Genomic DNA, 23,431 nt, shown 5'->3' with positions numbered 1-23,431 from the left:
CTAATATGATACGGTCCTGTGATGTAAATGACTGCATGCTAAACATCAACCCCAGGACAGTTGAATACTTCCAAAATAAATGTGCATGCAAGTGCTGTTTTATATTATATCTAGTTCCTGTCTACACTGCCATATAATCCAGTTCAAAGCAGAAAATATGGGATTTTATTCAGCTGTGTGAAAGGAGCCCTACATGATGATAGTCTTGGTTCTTAGAATTAACCCTGTGGGATCAAAAGTGTTTATGAAAATTTTAAATTCTATGTGCCGAGCAATGTTAACTTAGAATCATAGAATCATAGAATCATAGAATAGTAGAGTTGGAAGAGACCTCATGGGCCATCTAGTCCAACCCCCCGCTAAGAAGCAGGAAATCGCAGAAGCAGAAACTTACTATTACACTAGGTTGTGTTTGTCTTTGTTTTAAAAAACCTGGGGTTGTTCTGAGTGTAAACAAAACATGAATAAGATGCAATCTTATTCTTGGTTCAAAAACATGCATTTATTTATATTTTATGGTAAATCCCAACCATGTTTATCTTCCAGTGTCACATTATCCTTTAGTACTTGTACAATGGCTGCGGGGAAGAAAGCAGATCTGTCATCTTGCTTTTTCTTTGAGTAAACTTGATTAGATTCCTAGTTATCACAGCACACTTCACAGCATAACATCCTTTGGTTGTGGATCAGATGACTGGCATCCTTGAAACTGTGCTATCAAGAGTGACAATTCATTCAGATGCAGGGCTAAATTACGTGTTAAGTGTAGCTAAAAATATCATATTAGCATTTAACCCTATTGTCATCCACTCCTGATTTGTCTCTTTGTTTCACACACACACACACACAGAGCCATCCCATCCCCCTTTCACAATTTGGACTCTTTCATAATATCTACCTTGCACCCTGACTAAGGTATCATTTAGTTATTCATTAAACTCGGGTGCCAGTGGCCAACTTGCACCGAACATGCTCTTAACTGCCTGGCATTGCCCCTGTGCCGAAAGGGAGGCACACCAAGCAATCCTCACCGCCGTGGAAATTTATCATATCCGAAGAACCCAGAAACAAAGTGCAGCAATTTGTGCCTGATCTCTGATCTGTGAAATTTGTGCGAACCTTTGAACCTCTGGCTGAAACTTAGAAACACAGTTACTAGCCCCGCTGAGCAAAGTGCCAGATTAGATTACCTTTGCCCAGGGTTGTTATACATTTTGTAAAAATGTTTAACCAGCACAGAGGACCTTTGAAGGGGATGCATGACGGGGTTGGGGGGGGGGGGTGTCAGTAGAAACTACACCCCAGTTCAAAGTTTAATTTTGGTAGAAAATTCATCGGTGACTTTGGAAGTTAACATGCCATCGACTCTAAAAGAGCAGAAAAACACAAACTTTCCAAACCCAATGTTGCTAGGCAAAGGTTTTTCCCCTGACATTAAATCTAGTTGTGTCCGACTCTGGGGGTTGGTGCTCATCTCCATTTCTAAGCTGAAGAGACGGCATTGTCCATAGACACCTCCTAGGTCATGTGGTCGGCAGGACTGCATGGAGCACCGTTACCTTCCCGCCAGAGTAGTACCTATTGATCTAGTCACATTTGCATGTTTTCGAACCCAATGTTGCTATTACAGTAGAGTCTCGCTTATCCAACCTTCACTTATCCAACCTTCGCTTATCCAATCTATATATATAAAAGGGTAATGAAATTTCGGCCTAGGACAAAACAACAAAACTACGCATCCCAGATACACTAAACTTACCAGCACAACCCCTCATCCATGCCTCTACGTTCATACAATGAAAAGAAAAGAAAAATAAAGTCCTAATTAGAGGGAGAGGAATAATTGTTTTTATCCAATTGCTGCCAGTTAGAAAGCTTAACTACCACCAATTCCTCAATACTTTATTTCCCATACCACCATACTTCGCCACAGCAACGCGTGGCCGGGCACAGCTAGTGTTCTATATTATCCAACGCAGTCTGCCTTTTAGTAGCCTTTTGTAGTCAATGTTTTCAATACATTGCGATGTTTTGGTGCTAAATTCATATATACAGTAATTACTACATAACGTTACCGCGTATTGAACTGCTTTTTCTGTTGATATGTTGTAAAACATGATGTTTTGGTGCTTAATTTGTAAAATAATAACGTAATTTGACATTTACTTTTGCTTTTCCTGAAACCCTCCTTATTATCCAACATTTTTGCTTATTCAACATTCTGCTGGCCTGTTTATGTTTGATAAATGAGATGCTACTTTATGTCTTAAAAGTTCTAATAATAGGCTTTCGGAGGCTGGATCTATACAGCCCTATATACCAGGATCTGATCCCAGATTATCCTCTTTGAACTGAATTATATGAGTCTACACTGCAATATAAAGTGGGATAAGCAGAAAATCTGGAATCAGATCCTGGATATAGGGCAGTGTAGATCTAGCCTAAGAATCGGTTTAGATTTATAATGGGGTGAAGGACAAGAAGGGAAATAGATAGTGTACAATCCTCCATATCCACAGAAGATACGTTCTACCTCCCCCCCACACACACACACACACCGCCCATACATGAAATCATGAATAATAGCAAAACCTATATTTTGCCTGTTCTTCAACCAGAAGCATACCACAGACTGACACCTATAGAGGCCCACAAACACTTCTGGGTGAGGTGGGAATATGGGTAAGTAGAACCATGAATACTGAGTCTGTGGATAAGGGGATTGTACTGTATACTTTAAATGTACAGATAAATCCTAATAGGCTGTACCTCATCTACCATTTCATAATTGGAATATATTCCAATTACAATTTAATTCATGTTGGCTGCAGAAATTTTGTCATTTCTCCCTCCAGTAAAATTGCAATTCACCACTTTAAACGCTCTTTTTGAAGATTTAAATGCCAGCGTTACACATAAAGGCAAAGCTGTCTAAGACAGACATGACAAATAAAGCAGCCATTTTGCAGATCATATTTGAACAAATGCTGTTTGTGCACCTGATATAGGCAGCCTTGCAAATAACAAGGACAGAGGACTACAGTTTAGGACAAAGCTGCCATCCCTGGATATATTTGCAATCATTTCTGTTACATATGCTAACCATGCATAGCACATGAATTGAAGCTGAACTTGCAAAAATGAAACAAAACGTATGTTCAATTGATTTAACCAAATGCAGGTCCTTTCAATATGTCTCCAATGTCACAATACCTTTTTGTTTAATGTGAAACTTCAATTATGTCCTCATCACTTTAAAAGGTGCAAAATGATAAAAAAATACTACATAAAATGAAAATACTAGATAAAATGGTGCCCCCTCCACAGTTTAGGTCACATGTAAAATACATATTGTAGCAGAATGATGTGGCATTCTCCTTCAATGATGTTTAAGTAAGCAGCAAACACCACCCGCAGAACAGTAATGAGTTATTTTCACTTAACAAAGAAAGACCCAAATCTCTTCACTTCATTGTTTCAATTCCCAATGCCAAATTTATCATATCTGCCTGACGAGTGAACTACTCACAAGGTCGGAAGAATCAGATCCAAGAAAAACACAAAGCTAAGTTAATCAAGTTTTGCTTGCTTCATTGAAAAGAATGGCAACTTGCTTTTCAGCATGCAGCGATTTGGAAAGCTTAAAAGTAGAAGTCGTTTCATATCAAACTTTATGAAACCTGCAGGCATTGCTTGAAAGGAAACAAACTTTTCAGACATTCAAACATTGTGGGTCAAGGCTTATGTTTATCGTTATTTCGTCTCTTCTTAACACTAATGTTCTAGACAAGAGTAAGAAGAAGCCGTACTTTTAACGAATGCAAACTCAAACGAAATCCCAAGCAGTAAAAAGATAAGTTTTTCCTCTTACCTTCCTGGTGCCTGCAATTGCAACAGGTAGTCCTAGTTGCACCTTTGCTTGAATAACCTTTCCTCCTAGTCACAAGGTCTATGTAACTCTGTTATACAGTACACATGTCACTTTATTGGTCAATGAGCTTTGGCTATTTAAATTCCGTGGCAGCAATTTGCTAAGGGCACATCGAAGGAGTCCTTATGGGTGGGACAGAAAGGCAAGGAGATTTTCAAAGTGCCACTGCCCCCGCGTAGAAAAGTTTACCCAGGCAGCTTGAAAAATTGATTGAAAAATCCCGTCTGTAACAAATGGATTTTGATGAGGCCGGCTGAAGCTTTATGAGAAAGAATAGGGGAACGTGCTTTGACATTTTCCACGGGGAGGAGGATTTTAAAAGAGAAAAGAGGTGAAAACTCAGGCTCCGAGATTGGCAAAAAGGGAGTCAACCAAATACAAACAACATCTTCTCAGTAGAAGGCGTTGTGCAAATAGTTTGTGTGACTCAAAACAGATAAGATAAGGAGGAAGGGCAAATTTTGCTTGACAGTGGGATTTTTGTGTTTTGAGCAAAGTCTATTTTTATGCCACTTTATCAGAATTCCACACAACTGGAGAGGAGGCGTCCTCTGACTTAGCAGAATTGTAGTCCAAGAGACACAATAAAAATAAAAAAGGAATAAAGGATCAAACACATTGAGAGATACACCTGAATGCCCGAACCCAAATCCCACATTCTTAGCTTGTGAGCATTTGCGTCTTCTCCAGCAAAGGAAGAAAATGAAGGGATAGGCAGAAACCATAGTAAAAAAAGAAAAGGGAAGGAACGAAACATGATTCATCACAAAATATGGTCAGCAAATAACACAAGGCCCCAGAAGCAGTCAGGGAAAGTAAACACCACACCTTTTCAAGCAGTCACAAGAGAAAACCAAATCGAGAGACTCTTTGCGGGCTGAATCTGCCAGTTTGGCAGCCGAAAAACAGCAAGTGGCAGGCAGAGAAGTCTCTTTCCAGGATATAAGTCCTCCTACACAAGGTTAAACACAAGCACAGTAGCAAAGCAATCCCCACCCCCAGTATGAGCAAGTTAACCATTCCTCCCCAGCAAAAAACAAAACAAAACAAAACCCTATAGTTTTTGAACTCTACCTATTTCACCCTAGCAACTAATTTTTCAGAAAAAAACATTGTAAGACATTTGCATGAAATAAAGCAAATTGATTTATTAGCCTTGTGGCTAAAGGTCTGAAGGTGCATCACTGTAGAATTAAAGTAGTTTGACATTAATATGAATCACTGGCAATATTTGTCAGAGAAGGCTAAAAACTGGTAACTAGCACTGGGCTGTGGGATTTGTAGTTTTACCAGGTATTTGCCTTCTTGGCTCAATAATGCTGATGCCTCACTAAACAACCTCCCTTGACGCCACAGCCAAATTGCATTAATTCTACAGTGTAAATGACAACAACAACAACAACAACAACAACAACAACAACAACATAATAATAATAATAATAATAATAATAATAATAATAATAATAATGCACTATCTCCCCAAGGGAACTCACCCTGATGCACCCTGAGTTGAAAAATCTCAGATTCAAATGTCATTTCAGTGACAAACATCATCCATAAATTGGTATTTTCTCCCTGATCCTTCTTCTATAACAGTGGTTCTCAACCTTCTTAATGTCATGACCCCTTAATACAATTTCTCATGTTGTGGTGACCCCCAACCATAAAATTATTTTCAATGCTACTTCATAACTCTAATTTTGCTACCTGTGAATCGTAATGTAAATATCAGATATGCAGGATGTATTTTTATTAACTGGACCAAATTTGGTACAAATACCCGATAAGCCCAAATTTGAATACAGGTGGGATTTGGGGGGGGAGGGGAGCTGATTTTGTCATTTGGGAGTTGTAGTTGCTGGGATTTATAGTTAACCTACAATCAAAGAGCACTCTGGACTCTACCAACAATGGAATTGAGCCAACCTTGGCAAACAGAACTCCCATGACCAAGGTTAGGTGTACATTGACCTTGAGTTTTGGAGTTGTAGTTGACCTACATCCAGAGAGCACTGTGGATTCCAAACCATGATGGATCGGGACCAAACTTGGCACAAATACTCAATATACCCAAATGTGAACGCTGGTGGAGTTTGGGGAAAATAGAACTTGACATTTGGGAGTTGTAGTTGCTGAGGTTAAAAGTTCACCTACAATCAAAGAGCCCCTTGAACCCCACCAGTGATAGAATTGGGCCAAACTTCCCACACAGAACCCCCATGAACAACAGAAAATAGTGTAGGGATTTGGTTCCTAAGACCATCAAAAACATGTGTTTTCTGATGGTGTTTAGCAACCCCTCTGAAACCCTTCTCCCGACCCCCAAGTTGAGAAATGCTGGTCTATAATGATGAGATAGGAATACTGTCCCATTTGATAAGTTTAAAGATTATGCTGTACTTTTGCACTTGACATATACATTGATAACATTGGCTAGCACACATTTTGGTACCTCAAATGTTATCCCTGTTACTAGGTATATTTGATCTGCTGATTCCAAACATGGCACCAGTTTTCCCTTATCTAATTTTTGAGATACAGAACATATGTCATCTACCAGTCGCCATCTGCTTGCCCATAGAAAACCATAATAATTATATATAATAAACTAGAACTGACACGGTCTATCCAATGCAATTTTCGGAATCAGTGTTCGAATTAGCTCCAGGAACAGGCCCAAAACCAAGACATCAAGAATTTTGTTGTTGTTGGGCTGTATAATACGTAACACTAATCCTGCTGTGTTTGCAATAAAAGGATCTTGAATAGAGCATCTGTCACAATAAAAATAAATCTGTTAATAAATCTGTCCCATGTCCTTAGGGGCTTTTAATACATTGATAATAAATGTGCATTTGCTGGCAGCGTACCCCAGCCTGGTTCCTCCAGGTGATCTGGACTACTATCCCCATAATCCCTAGCAAAAATGGCTGTGATGGCTGGGGATGAAGTGAGAATGTTATCCATTTTGACGAATGTTGCTTTATGGTATTTCTCACTGGTGGAAGTATAAGAAAACACTTGACACAAACAGCTGTTCCCATGCTCTCGGAAACCATGCAATTAGTCTTTTAAAAGTTATTTGCAAGAAAGATCATAGCATAGTTTAGTCCTTGAGCTCACAAATCCAATTGGTTTTTTAAAAAGCAGAATGCAAATGGAGTGTTCAAGGCCGATAATCAGGCTCAAGCAGTCCTTCCTGAATATATTGCACAAGATTTCCCTAGCCTAAAATTATACATTTTAATATATTGGGTTTATGGTTCCCGTCCCCTTGATCTGGTCATGTAAGTGTGATTTATTTTTATAATTGTATTATTTTACTTTGTTTAATAATGTGTATTATGTTGTTATGTAATGTTTGTGTTGCTTTTATGACTGTAAACTGCCCTGAGTCCCATCTGGGAGATAGGGCGGTATATAAATAAAGTATTATTATTATTATTATTATTATTATTATTATTATTATTATTATTATTCCTGAAACTACTGTATTTCATCGCATAATAGTCACACTCCCCCCTTTTGGGGGGGAGGAAGGGGGTGCAACTATTATGTGGTGAATTTTTTGCAGCTATCAACAGCCATCCAAAGGAAGTACCATAGCTGAAAAAAATGTCTATGCACCTGCTGGCGAGAGCTGCGAGACCTCCCTTGGCTGCCACCTATTATGCAATGAAATACGATACTTCCAGCTGAGCCCTGTCAAAAGCTATACAGACTAATGTTGCAAATGCATTGTCATACTCCCCCCCCCACTGTCACAAATTGAGGGAGGAGGAGGAGGAGGAGGAGGAAGAAGGTGAGCATTGTGGAACAATGTAGAATTCAGAGTTGTATGTTTTCCGGGCTGTATGGCCATGTTCCAGAAGTATTCTCTCCTGACGTTTCGCCCACATCTATGGCAGGCATCCTCAGAGGTTGTGAGGTATGGAGAAATTAAGCAAGGAAGGTTTATATATATCTGTGGGAAATCCAGGGTGAGGGAAGAACTCTTGTCAGTTGGAGGCCAGCTGTAAATGTTGCAGTTAATCACCCTAATTAGCATTGAATGGCTACATCTACTAGCTACTTTCTGCCTGGGGGCACTCTTTGTTAACTGGCCCTAGTTCCCATGTCTCAGAGTGTTGCTTCTTATTTACTGTTCTGATTTTTGAGTTTTTTAATACTGGTAGCCAGATTTTGTTCATTTTCATGATTTTCAGCTCGGAAAACATACAACAACCCTGTGATCCTGGCCCTGAAAGCCTTCGACAACACAATGTAGAATTCAACAGGTTTACAATAATGGATGTTCTGTATAAAGTATAAAGTAAATAGTATAAAGTATAAAAAAAAGTATAAATACTAATAGACAGATACTTATATCAAAGGAAGAGCAAATTGGGGATACAAATCTGATGGTCATAATCTAGAAACAGTAGAAGTGGGTGTTTTGTGTAAGATTACATTTCTTCTAGCATTATTGATCCACAGAACAGCTTCAGAGAAAAAATTGAACATAGATTTTTAACATAGATTTTTGATACTGCAATAAGTATTCCAAAAAACCTATGCTGTCACATATGAAGACATGGAGATGGATGGATGAATAAATATATACAGTAGAGTCTCACTTATCCAACATTCGCTTATCCAACATTCTGGATTATCCAATGCATTTTTGTAGTCAATGTTTTCAATATATCGTGATTTTTGGGTGCTAAATTCATAAAAACAGTAATTACTACGTAGCATTGCTGCATATTGAACTACTTTTTCTGTCAAATTTGTTGTATAACATGATGTTTTGGTGCTTAATTTGTAAAATCATAACCTAATTTGATGTTTAATAGGCTTCTCCTTCATCTCTCTTTATTATTTATTTATTTATTTATTTACAGCATTTATATTCCGCCCTTCTCACCCCGAAGGGGACTCAGGGCGGATCACATTACACATATAGGCAAACATTCAATGCCTTTTAACAAAGAACAAAGACAAACAAACATAGGCTCTGAGGGCTTCGAACTCATGACCTCCTGGTCAGAGTGATTCATTGCAGTTAATTGCAGCTGGCTTGCTCTCCCGCCTGCGCCACAGCCCGGGCCCATATTCCCGGATATTCGCTTATCCAACGTTCTGCCGGCCCGTTTATGTTGGATAAGTGAGACTCTACTGTAGTTACATACAGATCTGGCATTTTGGCACAGATAGGGTTCAAAATGTTTCATACTGAATAGCTTGTCTATTCCTTTGTTCAGATTTCAAAAGTGCTATTTCAGACTGTGGCATTTAAACTATATGTAGTAAAAGTCAGCGTATATAAGCAAAAAAAAACAACAACACACACACAAACTTTTCACATCATTGCTAATTTGAATGAAATGTCTGTGTCCCAGTCAAAAAAGCAGTCAAGTAAAAATGGGAAACCGGTACTGTGGTTCTGCAGCACCTGCTTCTTGTATGTTCTTTTGGAGGTGAAATGGGGCTTGTCATCTTCAAAACCACTTAGAGGATCACTGAGACAAGCTAACAGTTCAAGGGGCAAAATCAGAGCCACTTCTTACATGCCAAATAGCAGTGAGAGGGGAAAAACACTATAGAGAATTGGGGACAGCAGGCAACACTCTATTTTGTTGGAGATCAACATAATGCAACCTTAATTTTAATTCATTTGAATCTGAAGGAATTTTTGGATCACAAGCAATTAACTCAGGGACAATTCTCTTGTGTTTCTGCACAAAAAAACAAAATCAAAACACACAATATTTACTATTAACTAAGGTTAGGAATAGCCAGTAAGTTTTTTTTCTATACAAGATATGATGATCTCACCAGTCTTGAGAGGCAGGCACTCCATATTTGGTTTTTAGCTGCCTTTATTTTGTGCCTTCCGTTTTAACTGATACTTGTCTATTCCTTTGTATAATGACAATTCATGTTTTTGCTCTTCTAATTTCCATTGACCCATTCAAATGGGCTCAAGGCTGCACACATGGACCATTTCCCAATGTAAAATTCAGCAAGTCCTTGGGTATATTTGTTTTCCAAATGATATCTCTTAAGCGTAACTGCATGTTTTGACCAAAGTACTTAAAAGGACTAACTTTAAAAAGGGAGGAGAATAAATCCGGCTTCAGTTAAGTCTCTCATTCATTATGTCATTGACTTGATGGCAAACAGCGACTGGTAGAAATATTCTGTGCCCAAAAAGATATGTTTACTATCTACACAATCCTGCATTTATATTTTGAAAACAGAATACAAACACTGAGTATATCTGGACTCATTACATATCACACACTGATAATAAATTTAATGGCTAGATATTACACATTTTATCTTAAACAATGCTGCTGTTTTATATGAAATTTATCCATACCTCACAACCTCTGAGGATGCCTGCCATAGATGTGGGCGAAACCTCAGGAGAGAATACTTCTGGAACATGGCCACATAGCCCGAAAGACATACAACAACCCCATGAAATTTATAAATTGGCTGTTACTAATAAACATGATCCAACTATTGAAGTCCCTTGCATAGTTGTTTCAGTGGTTGTATATGTGCCTTAAGTAACTTGGCTGGTACTCTATCAAATGCATGTCCACTCAAAAAATACATCTTTAGAAGAAAGCTCATGGAATAATAATGGAAGAAGGATGGCAAGTTAAATGAAGAGCTACTTCTAGGATCTTTGTCATTGTATCATGTCTCTTACCAATTTAGTTGTGCCATCTTTAATATATAGGAAGGAATCAAAAGGCAACATGGACATTTATATGCTGTTTGTATGTTATTATCATTGGATGTTTGCCTTTTTTTACTGGAAACCGCCATGAGTCCCCTCGGAGAGATAGGGTGGGGTACAAATAAACTATTATTATGTTGTCGAAGGCTTTCATGGCCGGAATCACTGGATTGTTGTGTGTTTTCCGGGCTGTATGGCCATGTTCCAGAAGTATTCTCTCCTGACCTCTGAGGATGCCTGCCACAGATGTGGGCAAAACATCAGGAGAGAATACTTCTGGAACATGGCCATACAACTTGAAAAACACAACAAAACTACCGGTATGCTTTGAATGCCATTTCCTGCTTCTTGGCAGTGGGTTGGACTGGATGGCCCATGAGGTCTCTTCCAACTCTACTATTCTATGATTCGATGATGATGATGATGATGATGATTATTATTATTATTATTATTTTGTGGAAAATGATTACAGTATATGATCTCGAATGTCTGGAAACAAATGTTTGATCATCTTTGATTGCAGTATGATAGCAAACATTTAGATGCCTGGGCTATTTCCAATTTTCTGAATAGCTGGCTTATGCAGAAGCAGACAATGTCCTGGGAAGTAGAAATACAATTCATATTTTACAGAAAGAACAAGATGAAAGAGTGTCCTAATGAAATCAGAAAGAAATGTTACAAAATAGGAAGGTCTTCCCTCTATTTTTCTGTATTTTAAGCAGGAAATTGCAGCTTGTCAGCTGACTGATCAGCTGAAAAATAAACAAGGAGGAACACCAGTTACTGGGAGGAAGGGGATCTCTCCTTAATCTTCTCAGGACCTTTAAGGTCAACACTGGCTTAAACTTTAGCCCAATATATACATTGAGAGAATGTATTGTAAGGGGGAGTGTAAAACACCATTTGCTCTATATAAGATTTTCATAATTTCTCATAGGTCTTTAATGCCCTTGAAGAGCTGCATAACAGGTAAAAAAAGGGCAAATGCAGGTTTTTTGGCACATACAGTAGAGTCTCACTTATCCAACATAAACGGGCCGGCAGAACGTTGGATAAGCGAATATGTTGGATAATAAGGAAACATTAAGGAGAAGCCTATTAAACATCAAAATAGGTTATGATTTTACAAATGTAGCACCAAAACATCATGTTATACAACAAATTTGACAGAAAAAGTAGTTCAATACGTAGTAATGCTACGTAGTAATTACTGTATTTACGAATTTAGCACCAAAATATCACGATGTATTGAAAACATTGACTACAAAAATGCATTGGATAATCCAGAACGTTGGATAAGTGAGTGTTGGATAAGTGAGACTCTACTGTATATATATAATGACGGGGAAAGCTTTACTTGTTGAATTCCTGCCATTGTTTTAAATGCTGTGATATGCCATAGCATTGCAAAGTGCTTTAAAGGAGCTTTGAAAATACAAACAACATAAATCCCTTTACCTTCCTCATGCTGGATGTGTATGCCACAGAAGCATAACCAATGTTATCCAAAAGCTCAGCACAGAAAGCCTCTCTCAAATACAGTAGAGTCTCGCTTTTCCAACGTAAATGGGCCGGCAGAACGTTGAATAAGCGAATATGTTGGATAATAAGGAGAGATTAAGGAAAGCCCTATTAAACATCAAATTAGGTTATGATTTTACAAACAAATTTGACAGAAAAAGTAGTTCAATATGAGGTAATGCTATGTAGTAATTACTGTATTTACGAATTTAGCACCAAAATATCACGATGTATTGAAAACATTGACTACAAAAATGCGTTGGATAATCCAGAACATTGGATAAGCGAGTGATGTATAAGTGAGACTCTACTGTATTGTTAATAATGCTTCTGCTAATGGCGCTGAAGTACAGGATTGTGGCATTTGTCCCTTCCTGAGCAAGATGCATTCATTGGAATATATACCGTACTGAGAGCACTTGGCTAGACAGTATAAAATAGCATTCTCTATATACATGAAGTAAAAAAATTGGGTGTCCCAGATGATCCCAAGTAGTTACAGATACAATTGTGATCACTACAAAAGTTACCACATGTGGGACAAAAAGCCAGGATGGATCCAGCTGTATTAGTGGGCTGATGAATCTCCTATAAAGGAGCTAAACGTCACTCCTTATTTTAGGCATAGGTTTCAGGATCTTGGACAGTTCCTTTAAGGTTCAGACTAAAACACTGATCCCTTGGAGGGGATCCACTGCTCCCGTGACAATGGTGCTAACTGACTGTCTGTGGTCATTATTCTATTCTGCTCTAATCACACTACAGGCAACCAGATTGCATAATGTCAGAAATTCCGGTAGTTAAATTACACACTGCATAGTACACAGTGCATAGTGCACAGTTTGGGCACAGCCTACTTGGGGGACCGCATCTCCTCCTATCAGCCCACATGAGCCCTGAGATCATCAGGAGAGGTACTTCTCTCCGTCCCACTAGCATCACAGCCTTTTTGGTGGTGGCCCCGTGGCTCTGGAATTTCCTCCCCACTGGTTACTGGCCTTTCGCTCACAGGTTAAAACCTTTTTATGGAAGCAGGCCTTCCCCAACGACCCATAATAGCTATGACTAGCCAGCCAGTGATTATTGCCAAGTCTGATCACTCAAGGCTATCCAAGTCCGGTAAGATCACAAGGTCAAAAATTTGGAGTTTCGAGATTCTTTAGTATAATGTTCTAAGAACAACCTCAGTGGTCTGAGGTCCAGGGATTTTTAATATTAAACATAAATGTTGTTATTTATTATGCTTATTTAACATGGTTTATGTAATATGCTTATGTAATGTGTTGTTTATTGTTTACTTGGCTGGGTCGGGAATGATGATAGGTTCCACCTCATTGACAATCACTTACCTGACACATTTCTATTCTATTCCATCAGTTGGGAATAATTTCACCGCTTATCCCACCTCCAATCCTCCCATTAAACACTGCAGCACTTTCTCACCCATGAGGTTTACAATATACACTCCTTGCACTTCTGCCCAGTTGTTTTTAGGTTAATCTTTGTTCTGCCTTTGAATGGTGGCCTCTTACTTTATCTTATTATTATGTTATTGTGTATAAATATGTTTTGCTTCATCTTAATACTATTTGTTAATGATGTTGTGTTTATGTATGTACAGTAGAGTCTCACTTATCCAACATCCGCTTATCTAACGTTCTGGCTTATCCAACCCAGTCTGCATTTTAGTAGTAAATGTTTTTGTGGTCAATCTTTTCAATACATTGTGATTTTGGTGCTAAATTAGTAAATACAGTAATTACTACATAACATTGCTGTGTACTGAACTGCTTTTTCTGTCAATTTTGTTGTAAAACATCATATTTTGGTGCTTAATTTGTAAAATCATAATGTAATTTGATGTTTAATAGGCTTTTCCTTAATCCCTCCTTATTATCCAACATATTCACTTATCCAACGTTCTGCTGGCCTGTTTATGTTGGATAAGTGAGACTCTACTGTATTTTATTCTGTTCTATTGTGATTAGTTGGGCTTGGCCCCATGTTAGCCACCCTGAGTCCCTGCGGGGAGATGGCGGCGGGATATAAAAATAAAGTTGTTGTTGTTGTTGTTGTTGTTATTATTATTATTATTATTATTATTATTATTATTATTATTATTATTATATGTTTTGCTCTTGTATTATGCAATTTCTGTTTTTTAATCATTTGTTCACCACTTTGAGTCCCACCCATGGGAGAAAAGTAGGATAAAAATAAAGAAATAATAATAATATAATAACCCTTCTTAGTTTTACTCATAAGTATGAAGGTGGGACCTCAGTTTAAGTTGGAACCAACAATCATAGGTATATTGCTAGTTTGAGCCCTTCCTGAAGAAACCAGAGCACCACTATGACATGTAAGGCTAAACCACATCCTACTAGAGCTCAGTTAGTTTCAGCTATTTCTCTGAGATCCCAGAAGAGAGGGGATAAAGAAATCTTCACAGATTGGGTCTTATGTAGAAACCTAAAGTTCTGGAAGTAGTAAATAAGCCCCTCAATGGGTCACTCCAAGTAGGAGGAAACTAGAGATCCTATACAGTGGTATAGAGGTAGCTTTCCCAATGAGGACACTCATTATGATAGTCGCCCATCATATGTCCTTAAGAAAAGGTCCACATTCTGAATATCTGGGTCAAGAAACAAGTTTAATAAGTTTCCATCTCCACTGGTAGCAAGTCTTCTGTAAAACTAATAGGCTGTAATGGTTCAGTCAAGACTAACTCAGTCCCAAATTATCTCAACCTTATACATTGCAGCTGTAAGAATCCACTCCTTCACTCCCAGTTCACCCCCAAACCATTGCAGCTAAGTGCAGACGTAACAGGAAAGCGAGAGTGAGAATGAGGGTGATAGACGATATAACTGTCCCTGGTAATTGCGACATTATGGGTCTCATATCAAATCGTACAGGAGGAGGACATATTTGCTGAACTCAGTTGGATTATTAGGAGTGTAAAGTTAATAGAAGTCATGTACTAGTTAAAAACATGCAGTGTCTCAAAAAGACTTTCAGCTACTTGACGGAACATTGAATCCACATTAACAAGTCAATAGAAAAGTTCAATCACTATAGGAGTAGCTATGTAATGTTTAATATACTGTACATTTTGATCTTAGAATTATAGGATAATAATATGAATGCCTATACAGAAATTGAAGGTAACTTGATGGAACTGCAAAGAAGGAGAACATTTGAAGAACACTTTCCTGAAACTGGTATTTCCAAGAAGCAAGAATTAGTAAAAAAATTTTGGTGGCGGGGTCTCCAACTACTCCGAAAGTAACACACAAAACTTCCAGCAAAGCGGATTACTATTTTTCTTTTGTCCTCAAAAGGTGAAGAAAAAATGGAGACAACTACTTTTCTTGACTTTATTTTTATCAACCTGAAAAAGTACATCAATAAGATTAAAGAAGTGGAAAATTTGGGAGGAGGTAAAAGTATGATATATACTGTTGATAATAATCAAACATACTGGGGTTGTGCGTGGAAATTGGAGGAAACACTGGAAATGAAGGAAAGGATCGTGAAAGTGGCAGAGGTGACTGAGATGGACATTCTGACGGGATATCTCCAGTCAAAAGATCCTTCGGAGTTTAGGAAAGACCGGGAACCCTTCAAAAGACTATTTCAACATGGGGGTTTCAAGTTTACCTACTATTAAATCTAAATTTTCATCACATTGTTTAACTTCCTTCTGCAGAAAGACATGATGAAGAATCCTTTGGAACTATTTGACTTTCTTTTCTATAGTATATGTATTATGGCAGAACTCTTGAGATGTGAACATTAAGTTTGTGTTCAGAAAAAGGTATTATGTGTAGTTGTCAAGGAAAGGAAAAGAAGGGGGGAAAGAAAACGGAAGAGAGAAAGGAAAAAAATATTTAAAGAAAAAGAAATATGTAATGCTATTTGGACAAGCTAGAATGTTACAAAATTAGAAATAAGTGATTCTTGAAAAGGTTAAATATGTTGGAATAATGTTAATGAAATATTTGATTATGATTTTAAACATCCTTCAATTTATGCAAACTGGGTTTTTATAGTTATCCATACTTGTGCATGGAAAACAGTCAGAAAGCTCAAATCACAAGAAAATACCCTATTGCCTGTTCTCATTCTTATGGTTTTTGTTTTTTACTTAATGTGACATTGTGATGTGTTTAGACATATTTTGAAATTTTCTTGATCATGAAGATATATTCCCTGCCTTGCAAGGAGCTTCTTTAATAAATTACTTTAGGGTTTTTGCATATGATATGGTGGGGGGAGAGCAGTAGCTGGTGGCACTATTGCTATTATCCAGATGGAAACAGTTTTTCCTAAAACATAGTAACCAATAATTCTAGTTAGGAACAGTTTGCATGGATTTTGCTTTGAAAATGTCTTGAATTCGAGTGGATGGTAAAGGATGTTAGACTTATTTTGCACAAGTTGTCATTTGAATACTGATTTGGACACGTTTCATTATTTTTGAATTTATATTTTCTGACTGTGTATTAGATTGTTTGCGTCAAATAATTAATAAAAAAGGAATTAGAGGATAAAAATATGAACGTCTACACAGAAATTCAAGAGAGTTGATGGTAACTTGATGGAACTGTAGAGAAGGAGAAGGTTTGCAGAACACTTTCCTTAAACTGATATTTCCAAAAAGCGAGAATTAGCAGAATTTCTTTTGCCCGGGGGGGGGGGGGGGGGTGTCTCCAACTATTCTGAAAGTAACACACGAAACTTCCAGCAAATTCTTGGAATTCCTTGCTGACGACTATTTTTCTTTTGTCCCCAAAAGGTGAAGAAAGGAATGGAGGCAACTACTTTTTTTGACTTTATTTTTTATCAACCTGGAAAAGTACATCAATAAGATTAAAGAAGTGGGAAATTTGGGGGAAGGTAAAAGTATGACATATACTGTTGATAATAGTCAAACATATTGGGGTTGTGAGGAAGGATGATTTTTATAAATTCAAACAAAAAAGGCTCATGAGGATTCAATGTTAAATATTCTGAGAGAGAAAAGAACTAAAAAAAAGTTAGTGTCCATGAATAAAAAATTAAAATTGCAATCCATTTTAATAAGACAGGAGAATGGGCTAATTAAAAACAACAAGATGGCCACAAAAGCGCAGAAAACAAACAAACAAAGGGACACACTTAAATCATGGAAGATGTCTAAGACAACAGGCCTTTGAAAACTACACAATTGCAGTGTTATGATTCTACTTACATTGCCATGGTTTTGTCCTATGGATACACAGGGCGGGATAGTTAGAATTCTCAGCCATGGAGCTCCAATGCCACACCAAAGTACACACTTCATGACGCATCTATGGCAATTTAATTTGGAATTAAAGTGATATAACTGTATAGTGTGAACTGGCCCAAGAAGCTTTGGGATAGTTCTAGACAGCCAAGCTCAGAGGGAACTGAAGCTGGCAAGAGAAGCAAAGCAATAAAAAGGGTGTAGTTCCAACATATTCAGACACCAAGAGGAAGTAGAAGAGAAAGGAGACTCGCTATTCAGCAATGGTGGTGAAATGTTAGCAAGTTGTGGTGACAACTCAAGACAAAACTGCTAGACTCCTACTTGCTTTGGTTCCTTAAGAACGGAACTTTTCAGAGTGAAACCAGTAAGTGGTTGAACTGCAGTTCAACGAGTTCAAGCCTTTAGGGCCAGATGAATTGCGTCGTACATTACCAAAGGAATTTGCAGATAGTATCTTACTACATAACATCTCCGAGAAGCACTGAAAAAGTGCCATAAGACATGCAGGTGGCTATAGGAAGCCCCCGGCTCAGTCATTGCAACATTGCCATTAGCTGCCACTCAACTTCCAGGACCAATTAATGGTATTAGTGATAACCTATAAAGCCTTTTTTGGCTCAGGTCCAGGTTCTACGAAGGACTGTATTCCCTTGTATGAACCTGCCTGTGTTTTGAGATCTTCGGAAGGAAGGTCTTCTTGTTCCTCCAGAACTCCAATTGCTCAGGGAGGAAAGAGCCTTGCAGAATATGCTATACTGTTCATTTTTTGTTTTATTTCTATAAAATATCCTTGCTTTTAATTCTTATTTTTTGTGTGGTATCAATGTTAATGAATGTTAGGTCCCCTGGTGGTGAAGCAGGTTAAACCACTGAGCTGCTGAACTTGCTGACCGAAAGGTTAGCGGTTTGAATCTAGGGAGCAAGGTGAGCTCCCGCTGTTAGCCCCAGCTTCTACCAACCTAGTAGCTCAAAAACATGCAAATTTGAGTAGATCAATAGGTACCGCTCTGGTGAGAAGGTAATGGCGTTCCATGCAGTCATGCCGGCCACATGACCTTGAAGGTGTCTTCGGACAACTCCGGCTCTTCGGCTTAGAAATGGAGATGAGCACCAACCCCTAGAGTCGGACACGACTAGACTTAATGTCAAGGGAAAACCTTTACCTTTACTTATGAATGTTAAAACTATATTTGCTTTAACCTGTGCAAGACATCCGCATAGTTAAAGCAATGGTATTCCCTGTAGTAACCTATGGATGTGAGAGCTGGACCATAAGGAAGGCTGAGCAAAGGAAGATAGACGCTTTTGAACTGTGGTGTTGGAGGAAAATTCTGAGAGTGCTTTGGACCACAAGGAGATCAAACCAGCCCATACTCCAGGAAATAATGCCCGACTGCTCACTGAAGGGAAGGATATTAGGGGCAAAGATGAAGTACTTTGGCCACATAATGAGAAGACAGGAAAGCTTGGAGAAGAGAATGATGCTGGGGAAAATGGAAGGAAAAAGGAAGAGGGGCTGACCAAGGGTAAGATGGATGGATGGTATCATTGAAGTGACTGGCTTGACCTTGAAGAAGCTGGGGATGGCCACGGCCGACATGGAGCTCTGGTGTTGGCTGGTCCACAAGGTTACAAAGAGTCGGAAGCGATTAAATGAATAAACAACAATACACCTTATACACAGATTGAAAGTAATTTTATGTACAATATTTTTAATAATTCTGTGCATAAGACAAAGTTGTGTACATTAAAACTTTAGAAAGCAAAGGTGTCATTATCTCAGTCAGTCAGGTGGACAATTCTGAATTTGGGAGTATTTTGGAATTCCAGAAAAGGGATGCTCAACAACAACAACAACAATAACCAATGAATTTGACTTGGTACCAAGAAAGATACTATATACTTACTTATAACAATGCAGTGATTTGAAGAGTTGCCAAGAATACATCCTGCCAAACTAATCTTAACCTTTTTTTTACTGCCTTCATGGATTGTGGGAATGCTGTGAATATCTACTTAGCCTGATTTCAGTAAAGCAAGTGACAATGATCCCCAGTACTGTCAAATTGGATTCACAGCTTGTTACAAACGGATGCTCATGGGTGGTGAAACTAATGGGAAATTTCAAAGAAGACTACACCATGTATTGTCGTCGAGGGCTTTCATGGCCGGAATCACTGGGTTGCTGTGAGTCTTTTGGGCTGTATGCCCATGTTCCAGAAGCTTTCTCTCCTGACCTTTTGCCCACATTTGTGGCAGGCATCCTCAGAGGGTGTGAGGTATGTTGGAAACTAGGCAAGGGAGGTTTATATATCTGTAGTAGATCCAGGGTGGGAGAAAGAACTCTTGTCTGTTAGAGACAAGTGTGAATGTTGTAATTAATCACCTTCATTAGCATTTGATGGCCCTGTGGTTTCAAGGCCTGGCTTCTTCCTGTTTGTGAGAATCCTTTGTTTGGAGGTGTTAGCTGTCCCTGGTTGTTTCATGTATGGAATTTCTCTGTTTTTAGAGTGTTGTTCTTTATTTACTGTTCAGATTTTTAGAGTTTTTTTGAAATATTGGTAGCCAGATTTTATTCACTTTCATGGTTTCCTCATTTCTGTTGAAATTGTCCACATAATTGTGGATTTCAATGGCTTCTCTATGTAGTCTGACGTGGTAGTTGTTAAAGTGGTCCAGCATTTCTGTGTTCTCAAATAATATGCTGTGTCCAGGTTGATCCATCAGGTGCTCTGCTCTGGCTGACTCCTTTGGTTGAGTTAGTCTGCCTTTCAATGTTTGGGCAAGGCTATGTTTGGTGGTCCCTGTGTAGACTTGTCCACAGTGCATGGTATACAGTAGACTCCTGCAGAGGTGGGAGGTTCTATCTTTCCTTCGCCGAACATAGCATTTGTTGGATTTTCTTAGTGGGTCTGTAGATAGTTTGTAGGTTGTGTTTCTTCAACAGCTTCCCTATGTAGTCAGTGGTTCCCTTGATGTATGGTAAAAACACTTTTCCCCATCCTGGACTTTACACATATAAACCTCCCTTGCCTAGTTTCTAACATAACTCAGAACCTCTGAGGATGCCTGCCACAGATGTGGGCGAAACGTCAGGAGAGAAAGCTTTTGGAACATGGTAATACAGTAGAGTCTCACTTATCCAAGTCTCGCTTATCCAAGCCTCTGGATAATCCAAGCCATTTTTGTAGTCAATGTTTTCAATATATCGTGATATTTTGATGCTAAATTCGTAAATACAGTAATTACTACATAGCATTACTGTGTATTGAGCTACTTTTTCTGTCAAATTTGTTGTATAACATGATGTTTTGGTGCTTACTTTGTAAAATCATAACCTAATTTGATGTTTAATAGGCTTTTCCTTAATCCCTCCTTATTATCCAAGATATTCACTTATCCAAGCTTCTGCCGGCCCGTTTAGCTTGGATGAGTGAGACTCTACTGTACTTCCCAAAAGACTCACAGCAACCCAGACTACACCATGCTTCTTTTCTTAGACCAGTACACTTCAAAATTTGTTGTATCAATTGCTTAGATGGAGAAGAAATAGAGGGTATTATCATCAAATACAAATGGCTCAAAATTGGGAAGGATCTTACATCACAGAATGCTTGAATTCAATTCAAAATGACCTTGACAGACAAGAAAGCTGGTTTGAAACCAATGGAATAAAATTAAATGAGATAAACGCAATATGTTGCATTTTGGCCCCAAATTTCATATAAAATAAAATGCATAGATGTATGATCTAAAATAAAAATAGTATCTATTAAAAAGATTTTGGGATAGTAGTTGATCTGAATCTGAGTCACCAGTGTGATGCAGTGGTTAAAAAAAAAAGACTAATGCAGTTTTAGATGTATTAGCAGAAACAATGTCTGTGGAATCAATAATTCCACTTACTCAGATCACATCTGGAACAATATGTCCAGTTCTGACTGTGCCATTTTAGGAAGAATGCAGAGGGATTGGAAGGGATTCGGGAAGGGCAAAATGGCAAGCAGTCCTATGAAGAAAGGAACGCTCACCGAGTCATGCTTAGCTTGAAGAAAAGACACACATATGTGAATTCATTAATAACTGAAAGGTTGTCTTTAAAAAACTGGAGAAGAACTCATGTTTTGCTCGTGCAGGGGACAGAATCATAGGCCTTTTATACCATGCTTGCCACATTTGCAATTATGTCACCACCATCTCATAATCAACAGCTGAAAAGTTGTCAACAAAGAAAACTAATACAAAGCACTAAGACATAGTTTGCATGTCAATCTGGACATGAAACAAATCCATTGGTGGTCATCATAGTTTTTGTGCTCTCTACAGGTTGAAAAAAAAAGCCTGTATCCAAGAAATTATTATGACAATCCTCCCCTTGCATACAGGTTGAGTATCAGGTTGCTGAGCAACCTAAAAGGTAGTTTGAAACCCAACTGAGAAGTCAACTTCAACATTTGGTTTCTGGAAGCACGTGCATAATCGAAACTATCCATTATTTTCAACCTCTGCGGTCTATGGTGATATCTTGAGTTAAGAGTTCAATTTGCTCCATGACAGAGCTCTTACCTCAAATTGCTCATATCTCAAAGCAAATTTTCCCACTGAAATGCTATTAATCCTTTCCGGCTCCATGCCCCCTCATTTTTTGTTATATGTTTTCAAATATTATAAATAACAAATAATGTATACATGTATACATGCACATAACACATGGAACAAATAAAAAGAAATATCAACTTTAAAATAGTTAAAGCACAAAAGTTGTGGCAATGATGCACATTTGAGGCAACACACTGTTTGTTGGCCAGTGTAAGATCAAGGCAAAACCTGAACATTCACATGCAACAATAAACAAAGAAAGATCAACTTAAAAATGGTAGAAGTACAAAGTTGTGGCAAGGAAGAACAAAGTGAAGAGGTAGAAACATCATTTTCTTCATACTGTACTCATTCCAGCCTTCCACTGCCTTTTGCTCTCTTTCCCCCACTCACTTCATGAAGCCAAATATAAAAGGTAAAGGTAAAGGTTTCCCCTGATGTTAAGTCCAGTTGTGTCCGACTCTGGGGCTTGGTGGTCATCTCCATTTCTAAGCCGAAGAGCCGGCGTTGTCTGTAGACACCTCCAAGGTCATGTGGCTGGCATGACTGCATGGAACGCCGTTACCTTTCCGCCGGAGCAGTACCTATTGATCTACTCACATTTGCACGTTTTCAAACTGCTAGGTTGGCAGAAACTGGAGCTAACAGCGGGCGCTCACTCTGCTCCCCAGACTTGAACCTGGGACCTTTCGGTCTGCACGTTCAGCAGCTCAGCGCTTTAACACACTGAGCCACTGGAGGCTCCAAATATTCCAAGAATAAAAATTACAAAAATCAACTAATCCAAAGCAGGCAGCAATCTCCCAAAGCAGACAAGAGCGGAAAAGCCCTTTACTCTCACATGAGCAAGCCCGCTGGCACTAACTCATACACCAAAACCCTGTTCAAATATAAAAACGAAACCCAGAATGAACAAAGGTTTATAAGTCGAAAGGCTCATAAGCAGGGACGATCATAAGTCCAGGTTCTACTGTTTTTGGTTGTGCTTACTAGACGGAGATCCTGAAGCTGGCCTGAGACAATGTTTTTGACTAAGTGAAATATACAGTATCTCTCAATTCTGTTTGTTACTACATTTCCCCGGTCAGCACTGACCTTGCAGTGAACCAATTAATACATCGTGGTGAAATCGCCATTACCGGCCACACATTTCCTTCGGGATTTTTGGCTTACCCTGTGCAAGTATTCACTACCATATTTAATGGTCATTTTTGGGGGTTAAATTTGATAGTCAAAAGTAAAGTGCACGTTAGATTTGATGATGCATTAGAATCACACATGTAAACCCGCCTGTGCCCCTGTCAGGCTGAGACTGGCAAACCCAATCTGACAGAGGGGCATGACTTTCCAACTAGCCTCATTCACGAGG

The 23,431-nt window shown here is 38.5% G+C and overlaps 1 protein-coding gene across 6 annotated transcripts in view; it reads right to left on the bottom strand.

The window, feature by feature from the left end:
• The window catches only part of rbm47 (RNA binding motif protein 47), a 121,715-nt gene that overhangs the window by 30,696 nt on the left and 67,588 nt on the right, over window positions 1-23,431 (bottom strand). Inside the window, exon 1 of one of the 6 annotated variants that reach the window (XM_062981664.1) lies at window positions 4,760-4,863. The exons of 4 other annotated variants lie outside the window; for them this stretch is intronic. The gene's annotated coding sequence lies outside the window, so the exon portion shown is untranslated. One more of the 6 variants, XM_016994016.2, reaches the window with a different exon arrangement.

Source organism: Anolis carolinensis, chromosome 5, assembly GCF_035594765.1.
Source record: "Anolis carolinensis isolate JA03-04 chromosome 5, rAnoCar3.1.pri, whole genome shotgun sequence".
NCBI classification, from domain to species: domain Eukaryota; kingdom Metazoa; phylum Chordata; class Lepidosauria; order Squamata; family Dactyloidae; genus Anolis; species Anolis carolinensis.
The sequence above is the reverse complement of the archived record's forward strand: the minus strand, read 5'-3'. Positions and strand labels throughout refer to the sequence as shown.